Raw genomic sequence first — 24,284 nt, 5'->3', positions numbered from 1 at the left:
ATAGAAAGGTCTTCTTAGGATGTTAAAACTTTGCTAATATATATTATTTATCATACTTTTAAAGATTTCTCTGAAGATCAAAAGGCAAAACATATATGATAATTAGTGAATATAATTCCCCTTCTCCCATCAGGAGGTGGGACGTGATGCTGAGACATTTCGGCACATAGCCCCTAAGAAGCCTGTCAACTTCACTTTCTCTCCCAGGAAGTCAGCTGCTCTGTTGTTAAAGGCATGTGTTAAAGTCCAACGAGTGATGAGAGGCCATGTGGGAAAAGAGAGGCTGCCAGGAGCACTGAGGCACCAGTCGTGTGAGTAAAGCTTCCTGGATATTCCAGCCCCTCCCAGCCCCCAAGTGAATGCAGGTGGCGGCTCCCAGCCCACACTAAGTGGAGCAGAACTGCCCAGCTGAGCCCTGCCTGCTTCCTGTCCCACGGGATCGTGAGACGCAATACACAGCTGTTATTTTAAGCCATTATATTTTTTCATACACCAGTAGATATCTGAGACACTCTTTGATAAAACTTGGAGAAATTAGAAAATTAAACGTTTGATTGAGCACCTACTGTTTGCCAGGTTCTGTGCTTGGGGCAGGGGCTACAGAATGAATAAGAAAGAGTCCCTGACTCAAGAGCTCACAGTCTGGAAAAGCAAGGAGGCAACTCTAACAGTGATTTGCAGAATGGATGAGCAGGGGGGCAAGTGTAGGGCGTTGCAGGGGGCAGGGGAGGAGAAAGAATTCTATCCCAGAAAGGCAGGACCCGGGATAAGATGTCTCTTCCTGTTGCTTCATCCAGCAATAACTACTAGGGGCACTTTGTGATATTTCCCTCTAGTATCTTAATGTGGGTGGATTTTGCCATAGATGCAGTAACGATGCTGATTATAGATAACGTCAAAGACTTACCATGTGCCGGGTGCTGTGAATCGCCATTGTCCTCACAACCACCCACGAAGAAGGGTATTGCTAGGGTCCCTGTACCAATGAGAAAGTTGAGGCTTAAAGAACTGAAGTTAGTTGCCCAAGGCAGCTAACGAGGGACAGAGGCAGGACTCAAACCCAGGTGCTCTGATCCCAGAGCAGGTGCTCACAGCCATGATGCTGCTAATCTGCTTTTTAACTGAACATTATAGGGCCTCCCTGGTGGCGCAAGTGGTTGAGAGTCCACCTGCCGATGCAGGGGATACGGGTTCGTGCCCCGGTCTGGGAGGATCCCATATGCCGCGGAGCGGCTGGGCCCGTGAGCCATGGCCGCTGAGCCTGCGCGTCCGGAGCCTGCGCGTCCGGAGCCTGTGCTCCGCAACGGGGGAGGCCACAACAGTGAGAGGCCCGCATACCGCAAAAAAAAAAAAATAAAAATAAAATAACTGAACATTATAAATCAAGCATTTCTTCACGGTGTTAAAAATAACATCTGAAATGGCATATTAATGACTGTATAATAGGTTATTTTAAAGTCTTCTGAAATTGAACATTTCACATTATTTCCAACATGCAGAGAGTGCATTTTCACACAAAGATTTGCTTTTGCATTTATGTCCCCCCATCATTCCATTATTTTAAAAAAGATTTGAGGCCAATATGAAACAAGCCTTTTCTGAATAGTGGGTCATTTCCTTAGGATAGATTCACAGAAGGGTAAATAAAATACTTTAAGTGTGGGGTTTCCTGAAAGGAATGTCTGGAAGAAAAGGGCAATCTCTGTGGGTCATAGTCACATCCATCCATATTTGGAGCAATCATTCCCACATTTCATGGCTCTCTAGAAGCACAGAGAGGTGCTTCTGCAGAGGAACCAGCCATAATGAGCTGTAATGAAACTGCCTGTCAGTGTTCCCTCAGAACTTGAAGTGAACCTGTGGCTGAGGTTTGAGAATTCAAATGTGCTCTCTGGGCTGGTACCTCAGTGGGTGTAAGCAGAAAGCAGAAGTGGCCTGCCTCTCCGCCTCTTCCCCATACTTCAGAATCAGGCCAGTCTCTGCATTGGCTCTGGTGCTGGCAGCTTCCCAGGGTCTCTGGGGGAGCCTGGCAGTAGGTGACCTTGGGTTGTTTGGGCCACAGGTTCTATTGGTAGTTGATGGTGGGGCTGGGGACACCTCCCTTCAGGAGCAAGCACTGCCACTGTGCCTGCACATCCTCACAGACGCCCCAAGAGGCTGAGGGGCAGGGATGAGCAGCCCCTTTTTAGAGATGTGAAGGTGAAGGCTCAGAGAGGCGTGACCCGCCCTGTCAGCACTGCTGTTTCCCAGCTCTTCTCCCCTGTCCTCCATGAAGAGCCCTGGCTGTCCTTCTAATGATTCCTACAGCCCCTGGGACCACACTGGCCCTGGAGCATGGGAGGAGGAGGCGTTTTTCTCCATTTCCTCCTAGTTTCTTTCTTTCTTTTTTTTTTTTTGCAGTACGTGGGCCTGTCACTGTTGTGGCCTCTCCCGTTGCGGAGCACAGGCTCCGGACGTGCAGGCTCAGCAGCCATGGCTCACGGGCCTAGCTGCTCCGCAGCATGTGGGATCTTCCCGGACCGGGGCACGAACCCGCGTCCCCTGCATCGGCAGGCAGACTCTCAACCACTGCGCCACCAGGGAAGCCCGTCCTCCTAGTTTCTTATGTGATGTAATGGTAGGATCAGCAAGCCTCTGAGACAGTGGTGTGCTGGTAAATGCTTAACAGTCGGTTCTCAAAAAATGCATCCATCTATCCATCTGCCTAAGTTTATTATAAATTTTACTGATGTAAAGTATGTGTAGCACATAATTCACAAATAAGAAAAACATTCAATTTTCTGTTGCAAATTCCATACAGCCAATTGATTCTTATATAATACTTTTATTAATTTTTGCCAAACTCTTGACTCTGTAGCCAACCTATATAGTCTCAATTTAGCCATGATTTGACAAATGGAGTTGCATCCTAATCCACAAGGCTTTACCCAATAATTTATAGTCATTAAATCTAATATGTAATCTACTGTTAAACTATTTCTCACCCTCATACAGATTATATTCCTTAAACTGAAACAATTTTCAGCTTTAGCACTATGTATGTGAGAACTTTACTCCATTGTCAGCGTTCTGAGTGACTTTGCTGAATTGGATAATCATTTTCAGACACTGGAAAAATATTTCCTCAAGTTTTTTTGGTGCTATTCACAACGTGATGGGTATAGACCCAGCACAATTTAAATTTAATCTGCATTAATAACACTTTCTCCACTATTTAAGTCTAGTCAACAAAACAATAATTTAAGCACTTGTCTGTAGCATTTTCCAGTTTCCATGATGTAAATTCTCCCACCATGGTCAATTTCAAAGTACTGGCCTGACGTCACTAAATGCAGAGTTGGGAGCTGTGCATCAGGGCACCATTATAGGGCTTGTCCACCACACAGATGCATTAGGTACTGGTGACCTCAACAGCATAAGAGCAAAATGTAACAAAATGAGTTGATTTTAAGTACTTATTACCTTTGTTTTAAATATGATTTGTTTATTGATAAGTTTATATAACATATAATTTAACTTGAAAGTTTAATGACACAGGAGTATTTTTCTTCTCTCTGAGTCAATCATGTTTCTTGGTTCTACAGTGAATATTATGATTGAAACCACCATATCATCAATGTTGTTTATTTGTTTTCTAGTTTTTAGAGTCAACATATTGACAAAGCAAGTAAGAGACTTTTAGTTAACGAACACAAACATTTTAAACCACAATGACAGGAAAACAATAATATAAGAAACAAAGATAGGTGGAGGAGAGAATAAGGAAGAATAAACTAAGCTAGTATCCTTGTCTTGCAGAGTAGCAAATACTGTCTTAATTTAGTACATAGAAAAGTAAATATACTGTTTAAAGTCAGAAAGGCAATTACTAGAAAGAATTATAAAAATACAATGAACAAAGCTGGGAAGGCAACATTTGGAGGAATAAAATAAAAATATAATTACAAATCAGGAAGGAGTGTGGGAGAGGAAGGAGAAAATAGTGTAAGCATGCTAATTTTCTTATTTTTCATGTCTGCAGGTCTAAAGGTACCATCTAAAATTAATCCTAAAGTAGAAGTCTTAAAGTTGTAATGGTAACCATCAGAAGGTCTAAAAGCAATCGCTTTTAGTGATTATTTGGGCAGAGGGGAGAATGATCATGGACAAAGGGGAACTACTTTTTATGTTCTTATAAACTGAATTTTATTTCCATGTGTAGTTATAATTTTATAAGTAAAAAACGAAAACATAAGTACTGTTAAAAAAGCAACTTCTGCTTCCTCTGGTCTAGACCGCATATACTTTGCAGTAATCCCTTTTACAGTGTAGTTTGCTTTCAACCACATGTGCAAACATCCTGAAAGTCCTGCAGTCACATTTAATCCCTCTTTCCAGTTCCCATGGCCTCCACCTTCGCCCTCCAGCCAGGGGGATTTGCTAGTTACACAGGGGAGTGCCCACGTTTTGTGCTTGTCTACACCACACCTATTCATAATGTGCTAAACATTGCACTTGGCCATATGGTGCATTCTTACTATCTATTCCTCATTACCCTAAATTTATGTGAATGGAAAGGAAGGCCCAAGGCAGTTAGATGCCTTAATCGGAGTCCTACAGTTTAGTGGCTTAATTTGGCAGGTTCCTTTTCTCCACAGTGAAGGATTAAGACAGTTAAGGTAAGATAATATCATCCAGGGCATCATCCCTTCTCCCCATCCAGGAAATGCAGTGCTTCCCCAAATAAGAAGTCCATGCCTCAGGCTCCCACCTTAGAGAACCTCAGGGCTCACAGTCCCCTCAGCAGGGGGCAGCATGCAGCCTGGAGAGGGGGGTTTTCTTCCTAGCAATTCAGGGGCAGGGCCGTGTTGGGGAGGAAACCCCCTCTCTCATCTGTCCCTTGAGGTCCCTCGAACTGTACTCTGCAGAGAGTAAAGGATGTGCCCCCAAGTAGGGCCCTGGTGGGAAGGGGAGGGTGGCCTGACCCGCCAGCTTTACACACGTATTCTATTTAATTCTCATTAACACACAATCGGTATGAAACAGCTGTAACTGTCTTCATTTTCAGATGAGGAAACAGTCTCAGTGCACTTAAGGAATGTGCCCGAGATCACCTTTTCCCTCCTGCTCTCCCCCACCTGGCCCCCAGCAAGGTGTGGCCGGTCCTTGAGCTGTCCCTTCCTCTGCCAGGCCTCCTGGCTGCTGGGAATGATGCTCCCGGAAGGGAGAGGACAGGGTCCACATGAGCTCAGAGCCTCTGTTGGGAAATGTGGCCTCCCTGCTCCTGCTGATGTTGGGAGCTCACGTTGATCTCTTCCGCACCATCTTTTTCTGCAGGGCACATCCGGGAGCTGTGCCTGAGCGGAGGCCCACAGGGGTCACAGGCCAGCTGGCAAGGTGGCTGCTGAAGTGTGGAGCCAGCCCCACCTGCAGTCCCCCCCGCCCACCTGCTTCCACCGTAACTGAAAGCTGCTGTCTGGAGGGGGGTGTGCCAGAGCAAAGGGGCCCCCAGGATGGCTGTGGCAGCGTTGGGCTCTGCACCCTGTTGCAGAGGACCTGGGACCCGAGGAATGGCCCTGGGACGTGGAAGAGGGTGCTTCCCTTCCCATACATCATCTCATCCATCTTGGCAGGAGCTTGGCAGGAGGGAGGCTCCTCCACAGGGAGTCATCTGACCTTGACCAAGTTCACACCTCCAAGAACGGAAGCTTGGCCACCCTGCTCTTTCTGCTCCACCACCTTGCTGTTCTCAGGGGGAACACTGCTAACCTCACCCAGCCCTTCTGAACCCACCAACCTCAGCCTCCCAGGCCCTGGGGTCCCTCTCCCCTTCTCCAGAGTCAAACATGGCAACATCTCACTCAGCATCTCCTCCAGCTCAAGAAGAGGACATGCATAGCTGTCTGGCAGTGACTGGCTGCAGAGCGACCTCGTTGGGGCATGAGCATCTGGCTGGGCTGGGGGCAGTAAGGATCACTGATGAGACAGCCTTCCCTACCCAGCCCCCATATGGCTGCAGCCAGGCAGGCAGTTTGCTCAGTGTGAGCCAGGCGGGCATTCCTGCCACCAGTGATCGTTCTGACTGGGGGACTGACCCAGTGACCCACAGTGACCTAATCACAGTCACTTCCCAGGTCCCATCCAGTCCACATTTGGTTGGTCCAAGTGTCCACTGATCCAAATGGAGATGGACAGTAGAGAGCATCTCTGTCTGTGAGGCTGGACCTCACACGAGGAAGGACACTATGGAGCCGTGCGGGAACCGTGTTCTGCTGTGACTGCTGCGAGCCTGGGAGGGAGCTGGCCAGAGTCCGACATGTGGAAAGATGCAGAGAGCAGGGAGCAAGAGGCCAGCACCTCCTGCTCACGAAGGCCAAGCCAGTCACTTGTGCTCTGTGCCTCCCACCAAAAACCTACCCAGTAAGGCATGCAGGAGAAGCACCAAGAGTCCAGCTAGCTGGGAGAGGGGAGATGGGGGTGTCGAGGACACACCTCCTGTCCAGATCCTTCCTGAGTCTTCACTAAGGACAGCAAACAACAGGCTTGTGTCTAGAAACTGTCTTCATCCTCTGCCCCAGCCTCCCTCCAAGATGTCGAAGCCACAGTGCCCAGACATCAGTGCCAGTGTGCGCTGTCCTCACTTCATTTAGCATTTGCTCAGGGAGTCAGTCCTAGTTCTCAGCCTGAGGGTGCATATCAGAGCCTTGGGTGCTACTGTGCCTAATTCACTCTCCTGGTCACCACCCGGGAATGCTCAACACAGCTGCATCCAGCGCTTCCCATGAAACCTGCGCTGGGAACGCTGGCCTCCTGCACATTCCCGGTGGGCCTCCACCACCCTTCCCTCAGGGTGTCTCCCCGTTCCTGCCCATCTGCTTCTTGGCCCCCCTCCAGCGCCATGCCCTGGCACTCTCTGTCCTCTCGGTGATGGGGGAGGTGTTGCTGACTACTTCAAGGTGCTTAGTGCTTTACTCTCAGGTTGCCTAGATACTCTCCCATGTTTTCTCCTAAGAGCATTATAGTTTTAGATTTTTCATTTCAATCTAAGAAGCACCTTGATTTTGTGTGTGTGATGTGAGGTAGGACTTGAGACTGATTTATTTTCATCATGGAGATCCATGTTGTTTCAGCACCATTCCTTGAAAAGGCTTTGTGTCTCATGAATCTTTTCAGAAAATCATTTCTTCAACTTCCTTATCGCCAGAAGCTGCAATCCACTCCACTTCCAAGCCTGCTTCTCCCGATATTCTCACTCTGGTCCCATGAGATCTCCCCCCACGTCAAAAATCTTTAGGGAGGATCTAATTTCTATCAGTGCCACGCCAATGGTGTGAAGGCATAAAGGCGCTCGAAATTAAACTGAAGTTTCAGCTGTCTATTCCTACTTCCCCAAAATAAAACCGTTTTGGCATGACAGGTGTGTGGCTCTGCATGGTAGCTGAGATCTGTATGGGGTGTGTGTGATGTCTGTGAGCTCCCCAAAGACAGACTGGATCTTATCACCCCAGGCATCTTGCACAGTGTCAGTCATATGATAGTGCTGAGGAGATGGAAGTGGAATAAATGGAAGTGCCAATCGTGAGAGGCCTTAACCAATGTCTTACAGAAGCTCACATCCACAGTGATGCAATATCTTCTCATCCACCAAAGATAAGTAAGCTTACATTTGCAGCGACATGGATGGAACTAAAGATTGTCATACTAAGTGAAGTAAGTCAGAAAGAGAAAGATAAATACCATATGATATCACTTATATGTGGAATCTAAAATATGACACAAAAGAACCTGCCTATGAAACAGAAACAGACTTACAGACACAGAGAACAGACTTGTGATTGCCAAGAGGGAGGGGAGTGGGGGTGGGATGGATTGGGAGTTTGGAATTGGCAAATGAAAACTATTATATATAGAATGGATAAACAAGATCCTACAGTATAACACAGGGAACTATATTCAATATCCTGTGATAAACCATAATGGAAAAGAATATTTTAAAATGTATATATATATATATGTACAACTGAATCACTTTGCTGTACAGCAGAAATTAATACAACATTGTATTGTTGTATTAATCAACTATTCTTCAATGAAAAAAAATTTTTTTAAAAGAAAGATAAGTAAGCTTAGCCTAAAAGTTGTTGAAAGGTTTGAAAGCTCCTTGGGGAAGGCATTCTTACCTATTATTTGTGCCTGCAGAACCCAGCTTAGGACTTAGTCCTAGCAAATCATTATGCTGATTGAAGTGGGTTGAATAGCGGGCATTTAACTGAATGGTAGCTTATGATTCTTCTTTATCTTTTGATGGGCTCCTTTTGAGTTTTATGTCAGTACTACCAACTGGAGTTGTAGATTCCAACCTCCAGGTATTTTTGAAAATTAGGAAAGTATTTGCCCATTTGTAGTTTTCCAATCTTCTCTCCCTTCTCCAAGTCTCCCCTTGTCACCAGCCATAGCTAGCATTGTTCCTGTGGGCTCCAGGTGTCCTGTGGAAGTATTTTCCAGTTGCTCCAGGACTCATACCCTTCATCTCTGAGGAAATACAATTTGCTGGTTGGATTCCCTCTGTTTTTCTGGAGTTCATCATATTCCTCACAGGGAATGTGTAAATACAGCTAGTTCCAAGGAAGTTGCTTTCTCTCCAGGTTAAAAAAAAAACAAACACCCCCCTGCTATGTAAATAGTCTTCCTTCTTCTTGATCCCAAACTTGGTGTAAAAAATACATTGTAATAATGAAATAGGAGAGTGTTTAGGATGAATTAAGTGAAAAAAAAAAAGAACAGGTTATGAAGTAGAATTTGTGGCATGATTTTAAATTTATTAAGAAAAAGTTAAGATCAAAGAAATATACTTCGGTAAACATGGATAAAAAGAATGTAATGCTGTTCTCAGCATGGCTATTGCTTAGCTGTTTAGGGTATTTAGAGTATTAATAATTTTTATTTTATTCTCTATTTCTTATACATTTTTATCATGCATAAAATTAACATGAATTATTTTAAAAGTCAGAAAAATATCATTAACTTTTTTTTTTTTTTTTTTCTTTTTGCGGTATGCGGGCCTCTCACTGTTGTGGCCTCTCCTGTTGCGGAGCACAGGCTCCGGATGCGCAGGCCCAGCGGCCATGGCTCACGGGCCCAGCCGCTCCGCGGCACATGGGATCCTCCCAGACCGGGGCACGAACCCGTATCCCCTGCATCGGCAGGCGGACTCTTAACCACTGCGCCACCAGGGAGGCCCTATCATTAACTTTTTTTGTGCATTGTTTGGAGTATAGATTATGTCTCTGAAGAGAGTATGGCAGAGACTGGTAGCCTACCAAAATGCATTTTCCCTAATAATAGGTTAAGGCTGACACGTGACTGGCTGCATGTCCCAGCCTTTCTTGGCATTAGATATGGCCATGCACTTAAAATGGAATGTGAGCCAAAGAGATACGTGCCACCTATAGGGTGGGCTTTTATGTGTGGAGATGTGCTTTGTCCTCTCCCTTTCTCCTTTTGCTGATTGGATGCAGATGACAACAACACTCTAAGGGACAAAGGAGTTTGTGTTCCTGAATCATTATATTGGCGAATCACCTGTCTACTTGAACAATTGTTGTAGGAAATCATCCTAACAGAAGTTTGCCTTATTCATCTCTGTTTCTCTAGGATCTAGCTGGGATCTGGCCCAGAATAGATGCTCAGTGTGAGTTTGTTAATTAGAACTGAACTCTGACTTTCCTGACATCTTCGTCACAAAGCTATAAATAAAATACCACAATTTTGTTATTACTTAGTTAATAAAGTATTATTTCATATAAAATGTGAAAAGCTTGCAATAGCATGTTTCCATTCACTCCTTCATCTTTTGTGCAATTGTTGTCAGGTATGTTTCATCTACAACGTACATGAACTGGGGATGGTATAAACTCCAAAGTACAGTGTTACACTTTTTGCTTTAAGTAGTTATAGTTTTTTGAAGAAATTAAGATAAGAAGAAGTACATAGTTTGTTTATATTTGCTCACATATTAGCCATTAATAGTGTTCTTCTTTCCTTTCTGTAGATTCATGTTACCATCTGGAGTCTTTAGCCTCAAAAACTTCCTTTAGAATTTCTTGTAGTGCAAGTCTTCTGGAGATGAATGATGTCAACTGTCATTAATCTGCAAATAACTTTGTTTCATCCTCAGGTTTTCAAGGATAATTGGGTTAACAATTTTTTTTCTTCTAGTACGCTAGAGATATCTTTCCATTGTCTTACGATTTCCATTGTTTCTGATAAAACATCTGCCTAATTTTGTTTTTGTTCCCTAGTATGTAATTTCTTTTCTCTTACTGTTAAGAAAATTTTTTATTTCTGATTTTCAGGAGCTTGACCATGATCTGCCTAAGTGTGGTTTTCTATCCATTTTGTTCTTCCTGGAGTTTACTAAGCTTATTTTATCTGCAATTTGCTGTTTTTCAACAAACTTTGAAATTTTCAAATATTTTTCTTCAAATATTTTTTTCTGTTCTCTTCTCTCTCTTCTTTCTCTCGGGGACTCCAGATACACATATATTATACCATTTGATATTGTCCCAAAGGCAACTGAGTGTGTGTTTGTTTTTCTTCAATCTTTTTTCTCTCTGTCCTTCAGATTGAATAATTTCTGTTCATCAGTCTTCAAGTTCATTAACTTTTTTTTTTTAATTTGCACTCACTGATCTGCTGTTTGGCTATTAGTAGAAGTTTCATTGCAGATATGCTTTTCACTTCCAGAATTTACATCCAAATCTTCTTATACTTTCCATTTACTTCCTGAAATTTCCCACCTTTCAATTATAATGGCTACCTCTTCTTTTAGGTCCTTGAATATATTTCCAATAGCTGCTTTACAGTCCTTGTGTGATAATTCCAACATCTGGTTCATCTTGGGATATATTCCTATGGATAGTTATTTTTCTTCTTATGAGTCACATTTTTCTGTTCTTTCAGATTTCTACTAATTTTAGTTGTATGCTGCACAGTGTGGATGCCACATTGAAGGGATGCTGCATTATGTTTTCTTCCTTTAAAGGATGATGTGCTTTTTCCTGGTTGACAGTAAAATTACTGGAATATCCTTTTGGTTCTGCCAGGCTTTTATTCTTTGTTAGGGCTGTTTTGTTTCAAGTTTGAACTTGTTCTAGTTCATGGCTCCTACTCTAGGCTTTAGTTCTTATTCCTCAGGTTTGGCTTTTCTGGGGTGTAAGATGAAATACCAAGATGCTCAGGGAGGTCTCTCCACGCTGGATGGTATGGAACTCTAACACTGTGAACAGTGCCTAATCTCTATTACCTCAGTTCTCAGCCTTGGAGCAGGTGATCTCTGCTAGGTTTCTTGGGGTCTTACCCCATGCATGTATAGGCAACCCTCGGCCAAGGACACACACAATGAATTCCCACAAAACACACCCTTCTCAGGCCCCTGCCCTGAAAATTCTGGCCTCTTAAGAAACTTGGAGCTCTCTGACTTACACCTTTTTAGTTCAAGGATATTACTGCCCCTGGGGCTCCACCTCCCTGTACCATGGCAGGAAAACACCTATAAGAAGAAAGCCAGGGCAGCTGTGGGGCTCACCTTGTGTGTTTTTCTTATCTCAAGGATCAGTCTTATGCTGCCTGCTACTCAATGCCTGAAAACAATTGCCTCATATATTTGTATTTTTTAGAGTTTCCTTCAGTGGGAGGTTATCTCCTGTCATAACTGGAAGCAGAAGTATAATTGCTATTTTTAGATAATTTTAAAAAATTACAAAATCTCACATTTCCCCTCAACAAAAATACATATTTACATGAGCAGTTCATAGTTGTCCTGGCAGCTTCAGTGTCTTAGCATGGTCAACTCTCTCAATAATAATAATTCACATTTGTACAGACATTTTTAGCATTTAAAAATCCTCTTGCAAATATTAATTTGTTCCTTACAACATTGCATTTGTCTCATTCTACAAATAAGGACCAGACTTAAAGATGTTAATTCCTTTTGGGCAGTAATGAGAATTGCAACCCAGATTTTCCACCCAGGAGTGCAGACTCTGCTAACCTATCATTTTAGTCAACAAATCAGGTACCTCCCTAGGAAGAGTCTTGCACCAGATGCTGAGAAAATTAACATATTTCTCCATAATGTACACACTATAGTACAGTGGTTCTGGAATATAGTATAACCAGGAGCTTAATTTGTGGCTCTAAAAAAATTGGAGCCCATTCTGGCTTGACAAGGTGATACTTGCATACACTTCTTGCATGTCTCAAGGTGATCTGTGTGCAGAACCCTTCCAGTTTCCATTCTAGCTTCTTTTCTACCCATGAACGGTGGAATGAGAAATGAGAATTTGATCATGGATGTTGGTACCTCTGACTACTGTTAGGGAGTGGGTGTGGGGTCAACGTGGGCATGTGACGAGGTCTTAAGCTGGACAGGTCTCCTAGGTTGACTGCTATCTACTGGCAAGTTTGCACTGGCAAGAGTTGAGATATTACTACAAATGTTTTCATCCTTTGAATCAGTCTCAGAGCCTTTTGCCTCCCATAAAAGATGACATTGCTTCTCACTTATAGTTACTCATAAACGGTCAGTTGATTGTGAGCTAGAAACAGGTGATGAGCTAGCTTTAAGGATCAGGCATTTGTGCCAACCACTGCTCTTGTTCACGTGGCACAGGGAGATATTGTGTTTGAATGGACATGCTGGCTGGTCCTACATGGATGATGCTATGGAGAGATGATATGAAATGATTCAACCTAATAAGCCCAAAGGAACACGAATCTTGATGCTGAATTCCAGAGAACTTCATTCTATTACTTAAACTTTTCTTTCATCATCACTTTAATGTTACCCACTGATCTTAAGGGACTCCCTTCTCTTTTTTTTGTTGTTATTGTTTTTTTTTCCTTTTTTAAATTGAAGTATAGTTGATTTACAATATTGTGTTCGTTTCAGGTGTACAGCACAGCGATTCATATATATATATACATATACATTTTGTATACATATATATAGAGAGATATATATCTTCTTTTTCAGATTCTTTTCCCTTATGGGTTATTACAAAATATCGAGTATAGTTCCCTGTGCTTTACCAGAGGCTCAGAGAGGAGAGGTGAGGCCAAGGAAAGGAGGAAAGTCCAGCCAGATAGTCCAGGGCTGAGTGAACTCTGCATCCACTCTTACTAGTTTTCCCTCTTTGCCCTTAGCCCCGCCCAGCACTGCTTGACCATACTGCCCTAAGCGGCTTTTCTACAGGGCCCGGGTCACCCACCAGAACTCAGGCAGCTCTGCTGATGGCTGGGAAGTGGGCAGAATCAGGCATCTGTCGATCTCCACTTCTGCTTTCTCCAGGAAATGAGCAGAAACCCAGCTCAAGTGATTCATAGTGAAACATCGTTAAAGACTGAAGATTCTGGGCTTGGTCCTCTTCCCCTAAGCCTGAGGGGCTGTGGCTGGTTATGGGGGCGCCCATGCCATCTGACGTCTCTAGGCCCTGACGGACATACTCCAGGTAGGTCACCTTGCTCTTGGCCACACTAGGTCAGCCCAGAGGTGGGCATGGGGTCCTGTCTTCCAGGGCAGGCTGACTGGCCGCCTCCTGGAAAGCTGAGCATGGGAGCACATGTGACCGCCAGTGCCTGATCGGGGTTTGTGGGTGTGGGAGAGGAGGTAAGCTGAGGAGCAGAAAGCATGTGCAGGGCAGGTGGCACATGTGCTCAGGGCCACTCCGATGTCTGGGTCTGCTGGGGTATCCCACTCTTGGGGTGTCTCAGTGTTGGGGTGTTTGTCACTGTTGGGCTTTGCTGAGCCAGGCCAGGCTCTGGCACTCTTCCTCATCCTCCTCCTACTTCAGGTCAAGCCCTTTCTCATGGTTCTGTTAAGGAAGGTGACCTGCCACACCTAGCAGAGGCTGGACACGGGCCCGAGTCTGCCAACTGTCCAGGGGTGGAGAGAGGGGCTGGCCGTGAGACTCCCCTGCCCACCCACCATGTGGGCCTCTGAAGGGTCCCAAACAGAGGGGGCCACTTCAGACTGGTCACCAAGAGATCTGGCTCCTTCCTGGCCCTGTGGTCACTGCTGGGCGTCTGGTAAGTAGGCACCCCTTGGGGCCATCCTTTCCTCGTCCGAATTACCCCGTCAAACCTTAGCAACATCAATAGTTTTGAATCAGCAGGCCCACTGGTTTCAAGAATTAGCTCTTTTCTCCCCGCCTAAAATTGCACCTTATAGAACACAGAACCAGTCCTTCATCCCAACCTCTCTGAAGCATGAGGAGCTACTCTGGTAACTAAGGAGTTCGTGTGTTACCTTTTCTATGGAAAGTTTCAATTTTAATATGATTTTCTGCGTAGTCATCCATTTAATTGTTCAACAAACATTTATTGAGAGCCACTTCCTGTCAGGCACTGCTAAAGACGGCTGGGTCAGTGGTCAGGGGAGGGTGGTGCCCAGTGCCACAGGCTCCAGTGGGCTGGAGAGCAGAGGGTAGGGAGTACGGGTCAGGAAGCCCGGGAAAGCACATGTCTTCTGAGTGGAGGCCTGAAGGAAGGGAGGGCCTGAGCCATGTGTGTTTCTGAGAAGCTTTCTTGGCAGGGGGAACTGAGAGGGTCAAGGTGCAGAGGAGGAGGCCTGGTGGAGACCAAGGTGGCAGAGAAAGCTGAGGAGTGTGCCAGGTGACCTGGCCAGAGAGGGCTGGGGATGAGTCAGGTCAGGGAGGCCCTTCCTGTCCAGTGTGAGGACCTGGGCTGTAGTCCCCCAGACTTGGGAAGTTTTGAAATATTGAGTAGATAGAGAAGAAAATTTAGGAAAAGTGTATAGGGTATAAGGAATAAAAATTGCATAAGCCCTGCGTGCTGTCACCTTAGTGTTGTTTTAAAGATCATCAGCATCTTTGAAGTCATCTGTGTGCTCAACCTTCTCTGTCTCTTCAGAGCTGTTGATATGAATTTTGGGTTTATTGTTCTTTTGCCTTTCCTTATAGTTCAACCTCGTATATTTAAATTGCTAAATATGTTATTTGGTTTTGCATGGTTTTGACCTTTGTAAATAGCAATGAAATATTCTTTTAAGACTTGCTGAATTGCCTCAAAATTATGTTTCTGATATTCCTTCATACTGTTGCATGTGCCTCTAATTCATTCATGGTTATTGCTGGATAGTATTCTGTTATACATGAATATACCTCAGTATATACTCTCCCAATATACTGCCAGTGGGCACTTGGGATATTTCTAGGTGTTTTTTTTTTTTTTTTTTTTTTTTTCCTATTATGAGCTGCTAGGTGCTGTTAGCACTTGTAAGTGCTAGTGGGACTCTCCTTGTACATATATACTGGGGCGTGTGTACAAGAATTCCCTAGGGTGTATATATCCTAGAAGTAGAATTGGTAGGTAGTAGGGTATATAAATCTTCAGCCTTATTGGATGATATCAAAACTTTTTCCAAGCCAGTCGTACCACGTTACCCACTCATCAGCAATATGTAAAAGTTTCCGTTGCTCTATATCTTCACCAACATTTGATCTTGTTAGAGTTTTATACCAATTCAGGGCAAATGAAAAGCCATCTATGTTTTGAATTTGTAGTTTTTGAATTACTAAGGTTGGGCATCTGTTTATATGCTTATTGCTCACTCTAAATTCTTTTTCCTCTTCAAATCTTTTTCTCTGTGGGGCATCTGTCTTTTATCCTATTGGTTTTCTGTAATTCAGTACATATTCAGATGTTAATTCTTTGTTTTTTATGTATGTTATAAATACTTTTCTCTTATTTGTGCCTTGTCTCCTTATGTTATTTGTGATTTCTATTAATGATTGAATTTCTCAGTTTCAAACAAGCTTAATTTACCCATATATTCTTTTATGATATACACTTGTGTATTGTCTAAGAGATTCTCCTCCACTATAAAGTCATAAAATTATTCTCTTACATTATTAGATTTAAAAAAATAATTTTGCCCTTCATATTTAGTCTTTAACCCTACTTAGTAATGATTTTCCTATATGGTGTGAGGTAGCGGGTAATGTTTTATTTTATTTTGTTCTTTCCATATGGATAACCAAGAGTCTTAGCTCCACAAATCAAAGAGGCCATTCTTTAGCCACTAATCTACAACTCTGTTGTAAATCTGTGTAGTGGGTCTGTTCCTTGGCTCTCTTCTGTCAATGTGTTTCTCCCTTTGCCAACACTAAATAATATTATTAACTAGAGGCTTATAATAAATTTTGGTATCTGGAAAGAGTCTCCTCATTTTTTTCTTCTTCTTTCATTCTGGCTTGACATTCTTGGTTCCTTCTTACTTAATACGGATTTTAGAATCAGCTTATCAGGTTCAACAAAAAAGTTATGTTCAGATTCTTTTAGAAATATAATTTGAAGAGAAGTGATATCTTTACAAACATGACTCCGCCAATTCATGAACATGGTTTGTTTCCTTATTTACCTAGGTCTTCATTAAAATATCTAAATAAAATTTTATAATTTTCTTTATAAAATTAGTGCACACTTTGCCTAGATTTATTCTTAAACGGTTTATTTTTATATCATTGCCACTGTCTTTAAAAATATGTTTTTTTGACTCTTGCTGATATATGCTCCCATTTTAAAGAAAAATCACTTTCTATAGGTATCAAAGGGAGAAGAAAGACTAGCAGTTAAGAGGCTGTTGTAATAATCCAGGCTGGAGGTAATGGTGGCTTGCCCCAAATTGATAGTAACAGAAATAACGAGAGGTGGTCAGAGTGGTGAGATTCTAGATATTTTTGAGAGGGATTTGACAGTGTTGCAAGCGTTGGGTGTGGGAGAGAGAAATTTAAGATGATTCCAGAGCAACACAGAGACTGGAACTGTCATTTACTCAGCTGGGTCAAGGGTGGAAGGAACTTATTTGCAAGGTGGTGATTATTCCAGAATATCGATGTGGACATATGTAAAGGTGGAGATGCCTATTAGACATCGAGTGGAGGAATGAATTCTTGGCACGCCCCCCCAGGTGGCCTTCACGGTAGAAAAGCAAGGCAGTGTGGCCACTTGGGGGAGGGGGTGTTGTTACCCAAAACAAACCGAAACATCGGAGTCTGGTGCAGAGAAAGGTTTATTAATTGAGGAGACGCCGACTCAGAAGATAGGAGGCCTAAGCTCGTCTCAAATCTATCTTGCTAGCTGGCTGGGGCACAAGGTTTTTAAAGGCGAAAACGGTAAAAGGGATAGGGTCGTAGCATATGTGATCAGCTCATGGACCTTCTTCTGATCAGTTGGTGGTACGGTAACGGTGATGTTTCGGGAATCTCAATCATCAACCTTCTGGTTCCAACCAGTCTGGGGTCTACGTGCTTGTGCTCAGTGTGTAGTCACCATCCTCTACCTGGGTGGGGGTCTTAGTTTCTACAGAACAACTCAAAGATAAGCCTCAGATGGTTATCTATTTCCCTTCAGGAGGAACTAGGAGTCCTGTGACTCTCCTGTCCTAATCATTAACTGCATGAGTCTGCTCTCTGGAACACGGAGAAGGCTTAGGAGACTAAAGCTTTTTTTCCCCCTATAAGTAAGAAATGGGGGGCATGGAGGGTCTTTTTCACCCAGGAGGGCCCTGTAGGGTCCTGCTCAGTTTCAGTTCCCCCTTTCATTTGTTACTCTTCAATCCTGAGGGGAACAGGTGCTGGACAAGATCTTTCTTATTCTCTTTCGAATGAAGTTTTGGATAGAGGGGTTAAAATTCATCAGAGGAACTCGATTTTACTGGGACTTGGTTTCAGGAGTGGAGATATTTTGTGCAGAAGGGGAAGCAGGAAGATGAGCTCCTCAGAGGTCCTTGAGCCACACTGTAGAGCTCACACCCATTTTATTTACAACTAGGGCCTTGCTTTGGTTGTCTCCCTCCAAGGGCTTCAGACCATCCAAATGCACCTGCATTTTGCATGGGAAATGATGTCTCCAGGCAACATTTCTAAGCCCTCTGCACACCTGTTAAACACTTAAGTCTCAAAGTCCAGGTGTGCGTTATCCAATACAATAGCTTATAGCCATCCCTGAAAAGTGGCCAGTCTGAACTGAGATGTGCTGTAAGTTGTAAAATGCACCTCGGATTTCAAAGATATTACAAACAAACAACAAAAGAAATATAAACTATCTTATTTCATTAATACTTGAAACTATTGATTACATATTAAAATAATATTTTGATATATTGGCTTAAATAAAATATATTTTTAAATATATTTAAACAGATAGATTTACCTAATTTAACCTATTTATTCTTACTTTCTAAAATGTGGCTGCCCCCAAATTTAAAATTACACATGTGGCTTGAATTTGTGGCTGGTTTTATATTTCTGCTGGGAAGCACCCTTCAGAGAAATGATGCTTCTTATTCCATGGCTAAGGCTTTTGTGAGGAACATGGTCCAAGAAGGATGGGAAGTTAGAGAAGTGAAAAGTCACTCGTCCTACATAATTCCAAGAAGAAAGAAAGGATGGAGGATAAGAAGAATGTATATAGTTCTTACAACAAGCTGGACACTAGATAGGGCACTGGTATTTGCAATCTCATTTGATCCCCACAGTGAGATCAGTTTCATTACTCCCACTTTACAGATGAGAAAATGGAGGCTCAAAGAGGTAAGGTCCTTTGCCTTCAAACAGTAGGTGCTTTGTCTGGGATTCGAGCCTGGTTCCACCTGATAAGTCTGCATGCTTTGCATTAGGAACACTACCACTAAAAAGCTGATGGAACACTTCTGGAGAGATGTAGTCAACATTTGGCAGGAGTGTGAAAACTGCTCTTCCCTTTTGGCCAATGGTTAATCCTTTTTTTGAGAATTCATCTTCATAGATAATTCACAGCAAACAAAAAGATTGCATGGGGATCCTTTCTCCCAGCATTGCCCATAACAGCAGTGGAGATGCCCAGAGCATCCCATTAATAGGGAGTAAGAGAGTCAATTATGGGGATTCGACCAAGAGGATGCTTCTTGGTCATTAAATCCGATAATTTAAGGAAAAGAGCAACATAGAATGTGTTTATGGTATGATGATGGATGATTAATGCATTAAAACTTTGTACATCAATTACAAGTAAAATATACTTGGATGTGAAAAGTAGTAAGCAAAAAAAAAAAAAGAGGGCAGGAAACACTTGTTGATTTTTGTATTTTCAATAGTAAGAAAATTGCCAAGCAGCACTCCAATATCAGATTTTTTTTTTTTTTTTTTGTGGTACACGGGCCTCTCACTGTTGTGGCCTCTCCCGTTGCGGAGCACAGGCTCTGGATGCGCAGGCCCAGTGGCCATGGCTCACAGGCCCAGCCGCTCCGTGTCATGTGGGATCCTCCCGGACCGGGGCACGAACCCGTGACCCCTGCATCGGCAGGCGGACTCTCAACCACTGCGCCACCAAGGAAGCCCCCCAATATCAGATTTTTAAAAGATATACACAATATATAAAGAGTTATACGGTCAAAGATGAAAAAAGATATGCACACATGAAGAAATTGTGTTATAGAGTGGTCAGAGCATATCAGGAGTGAATGATGTTGAAACCTACAGTGAGCCCGCAGAGATTTCACTCCTCCCAGGAATTTGGAGGGTGAGGAATAGGATGGGGGAATCTCAGCATCTGGAGACCTTCATACAGAGACCTAGCCTCTGCCCACACTCTCCACCCTACTTCCACACTGCATCCCTCACAGTGGCACAAAACCATCTGTGGTTCAGCCTCACCTCCCTCGTCCCTTTGCATGCCCTTCCCCCTGGAGCAATTCTCTCTAGCCCATCCACAATCTTTCTTCACCTCCCCTCAGGCTCCCTCTCCAAAGTTCCTGCTTCTGTGAACCCTCTCGTACTATCTCCCACCCTCACCCCACCCCACCTCATCCCCAAAAACCAGCTCCTTCCCTCTGCCCCCTTAGTGCTGGATTCCTGCTCCAAAGGTTGTATTTCAGGCATTGTATTACAGCATCCTTTTTCCTGCCTCCTGTCCCCTGCAGGCTGTGAGTACCTGAGGGCAGGGGCTGGGCCCTCTGGGCAGGCTCAGCATCTACCAGAGGGTCTCTGTATGCCATCTGTGACACTCCCTGCTGAGAGCCCCACAGGGACTCCCAGGACACTGCATGGGATGAGGGCCATGTCCATTACTGGCATTCATGGTCCTTTCCCAGCACACATCTTCACCCCATCCCTGCTCCCTGTGCTCCAGCCTTGAACCCCACCTTTGTCTCTGAACACACATGCTACCTGGAGTGTTTGTCTGCTTTGCTTTGGGGACACCTCCTCCTCATCCCCCAGTGCCCATCCTGGGTGCAGTCTTTTCTGAGAAGCCCTTCCAGACCACCACTCCCCTTTCTGGGCTGGGCCATGAGCCTTCTCTGTGCCCCACAGCCAGGCACCTCCATGCCCAGCACCTACCCCACTGTGTCTGTTTCCTCAAGTCCAGGGTGTGGATCAGGGGCAATTCTGCTCCTTACATGTTTAATAATCAAATGGCCACAACACAGAGAAAGCTGAGTAAAGCCGCAGCTCTGGTGGCTAGCCTGGAGGGTGAGTGATTAATGCTGGGTGTGCTGCGGGTGTCAGCCCAGGAGTGACTGGCCAGCTAGTGCCCACCTTGTGCCGGGGCTAATGAACCCTGGACCCCGTGGCTCCCAGAGAGCAGCTCTTTCCTCGGGGGATGGTGAAACCACAGGGTCCTGCCCTGGGCCTGCTTGCCTGAAATGTGAGGGGGCCATGGCAGGCCTTGTGCTAAACATCTTACAGCCAGGGGTCAGCAACAACTCTGCAAGGCCAGCCAGGGAACCCCTGTAGAGCTGCTGGCAGTAAGAGTTTCCAGAGAGTACCTGAGGTGCCCCTGAGGTCTGTTTTTTACCACTGTTGACCACTGTGTCAAGCCAGCCTGGAGTGGTAAAAGGGGGTGGGGGGCTTTGGAGTCAGAAAAGTCTGCATCTGACCTTGATTCTGACACTTATCAGCAGTTTGATTTCAGATAAGTTCCCTATTTTCTCTGAATCTCAATTTCTCTGAGTCTTGCTTTCCCCGTCTGTATAATGGGCATAATAATACCTACGTTACAAGTTTTCTAAGATTAGAGAATACCGATGGCCTGTTAGTGATGCTCATTCCATTATGACCATTCTTACTTAGGAATCGTGTCTTTGTGTTCCAGTGGAGGCCAAGCCACGGATTAACTCCCTCGCTGGGAGGCTCCTGATTATGGGAGCTGGGCTGCATGTTACACGTGCTGTCACCAGCCCATGTCTTTGTGTGACAGTGGTAGCTCAGTTGCAGCTAAGCTTTGAGGGTCTGGCCAGGGGAACTGCTCCCTGGCCATTTTTGGCAATGTGGAAGTCGGTACACATACCGAGATATAAAACTGGGTCCCTTCCCCAGAACACCGTGAGTTCCTATATTTTGTTGCTGTTGCAAAAACCACAGAGGTGTGTGCCAGCCGGGAGTGCACGGACTGAAATCAGAAAAAGGAAGTGAGGAGGGCCGTGGGAGGTGTTGCCCCACCTGCCTGGTTCCCGCCAGTCAAGTCCCCATCTTAGTCTTCAGGGGAATTCCTGAACTTCTGGAAACGACCTGAGCTGCCTCCTTTTCCTCTTGAGTCATTTGAGGCAGGATGTAGGTCCCTGGCCTCTGCTGTTCTCTGCCTGCGGGCACTCTGAGCCCTTGGCTGATGTAAGAGGTGGTGTCACTTGCTAACTGGAGGGGCTTGGGGCTGCACCAAGGTGATCGCTGGTCCTTGCCCTAGAGCTGGGTGTCAAGGCTCTCAGGGCACCTCTGGCTCTGCTCACCCCTCCGCCCTCCCAGCCATTGTCTGCAGAGCTGCTGTTTTCCCACCTGCCCCTCCTGCGGTGTCCCGCTGCACACGCTCTTGTTTTCACCCTGGAGCCTCGCTCCTGGGGACAGCATTCCTGCCCCTGGTTTCTACTCTTTATATTTGAGATGACCAAATCCTCACTTCCAGTCCTGTCTCCATGCACTCCTGGGCCCACACCTCTTAAGGCCTCAATTTGGTCCACTCAGTGTCCTATTGTCCTTTCAAGCCAGCTCCTTGTGAAAAAACTCGAGATTGGACAGACTCAGTGGACAGGCCAGCAGGGAGGTGATGCAGAAGAGAAGTCAAGGACTCCAGAACACATCCACAGAGGGCCTTGTAGGCTTACATTCCCTCAGGAAGTGCAGGCAGATTTCAAGAGCCTCGAGGCAGCAATATGCACAATGGGGTAGGGTGGGGTGGGGCATGTATGATGGCTCAAGGTGCCACTGTGAGGCCCTGGACATGGCCTCACATACATTCACATGCTTAATTCTTCCCACAACCTTACGAGGAAGATTTTATTCCCATTTTACAGCTGCAGACACTGAGGCTCTGAGAGCCTAAGTCAATAAGGCTGCAGGTTAGAAAGAGAGCTAGGATTTGAATCAGATCTGTCTGATGCTGCTCTGGGGTCAGCCTGCCCTGGGTCGGGAGGGGTTGAGACAGGTCTAGCCAAGTAGTCTAGGCTCAGGGCTGTGGTGTTATCTTACTATGGAATCAAGGCCAGAGGCTGCCACACATCCTAGATTCATAGGGCCCATTTCCTGATGCGCTGAGCTGGCCTGCTGGTGAGCTTGGCACTCTTCGGACCTGCCCAGCTCACAGTTAACCCAGGGCCTTCTGTCTGGCCTTCAGACAACAGGGTTTCCTGGGAAGCAGGAGAGACCTAAAGTTAGTCCCTCACTCTCTCCCTAACCAGCACTGTGATGCTGGATGAGCCACCCACCTCTCTGGGCCTCAGTTCTCTAGGCATTGCACACTCTGGGATTCTTTAGCAAGGCACCCTTCCGGGGACTTCCAACATCTTCCCAGGCCCCCACCTCTCCTGGGGACACACAGGCATCACCTGGGACCTTGTAGAAAACACGCCTGCTTGGGGCCCACCCAGACCAATTAAGTGGTAATCTCTGGGGACCAAGGTGTGCAGCCAGGGCTGGTGATGATGGCTCTATTTCTAAACTCATCAGGTGGATTCTTCATCTCTCTGGATTATCTCAGAGGTCCCTTTGCCTCCTTGTTTCCAAGGTGATCCTTCTAACTGGAGTGCCCGTCACCTACATGTGGGGTGTGTGTCAGGCCCCCAGCTTGTCTCTCTTTTTGTCTTTTCCTGTTCTAGGCCTGGCTTATGCCAGCCAGGAATAACCTTTCTAGATCTGTGCTTATCACATTGTTCTCCTTTTCCAGACTTTCAAGATTTCCCCATTATCTAGAGCCCCACGTCTAACTGTGTCAGCCTACGTGACTCGGCTAGAGTGTGATTTCTCATCATGCCTGCACTCAGCCCTCCCCTGTCTGGAGAGTCTGTCTGCTCTCACTGAGTTTGGTGCTGTTCAGGGTCCTCATCTAGCTCTTTAGCCTGGTTTGTGCAGATCAGGTTGGGATGTTAGCGAAACCCCCTTTGAGCAGTAGCCCCAGCAGAAGGAGCAGGGGAGGCAGGGGGACGCTTCATACCGGCATGTTACTGACGACTTCTTTGTCTTGGGACCCATCGTCCACAGTTTCACGCCCACTTTTTCTTCAATGTATTCTCAGATGCAGAGGCAGATAGGAGGGTGCATCTTTTATCCACAACCCCAAGTACGGCTACTCCTGTACCATGTGCTCCTAAGAAGGTGCAGGCTAACGTGTGCCTGCTGCATGGAGCCACTCAAGCAATGAGGGTGGAATTCAAACTACGTGGGAAAGGCTGGCTGGTGGAGGGCTCTGCCAGGCTTTTTCTAGCATTGTCATGCTGCTAAGCTCAGAAGTGGGGCAGAGGTCTCTCCTGTGCATCGGCTATTCAGGAGCGAGATGCAGACCCAGTGGGCACGCCCAGGCTGCAGAAAGCTCCTCCTGCGGTTCTAACACAAGCTCTGTTGTTTCTCCTCTTGCCCCTCCGCAGACAGCAAGGGTCGTTTCCACCTTTTTGCTATTGTAAATAATCATGCTTATAAACATGGGTATACAAGCATTTTTTGACTCTTTTGTGAGGGGTATCCTTTTACTTTTTATAATTGAGCCATCTTGTCTATTATTTCAGCCAATTTGACCAAATGATCATTTAATAAATACAGTCGATGCTTGAAAAACCTGGGTTTGAACTGTGTGGGTCCACTTATATGTGGATTTTTTCAGTGTAAATACTACACCACCTATGGTTAGTTGGATCCACGAGGCTGAACCATGGATATGGAGGGCCGACTATAAGTTACACGGGGATTTTCCCCACGTTATTCAAGGGTCAACTGTGTAGTATTTTTAATTGGATGGAAAAGTGGATGGGAACTTGGGGTGCA

The sequence above is a fragment of the Mesoplodon densirostris genome, chromosome 1 (genome assembly GCF_025265405.1).
Source record: "Mesoplodon densirostris isolate mMesDen1 chromosome 1, mMesDen1 primary haplotype, whole genome shotgun sequence".
Classification (NCBI taxonomy): Eukaryota; Metazoa; Chordata; class Mammalia; order Artiodactyla; family Ziphiidae; genus Mesoplodon; species Mesoplodon densirostris.
This window is presented reverse-complemented; position numbering follows the sequence as displayed.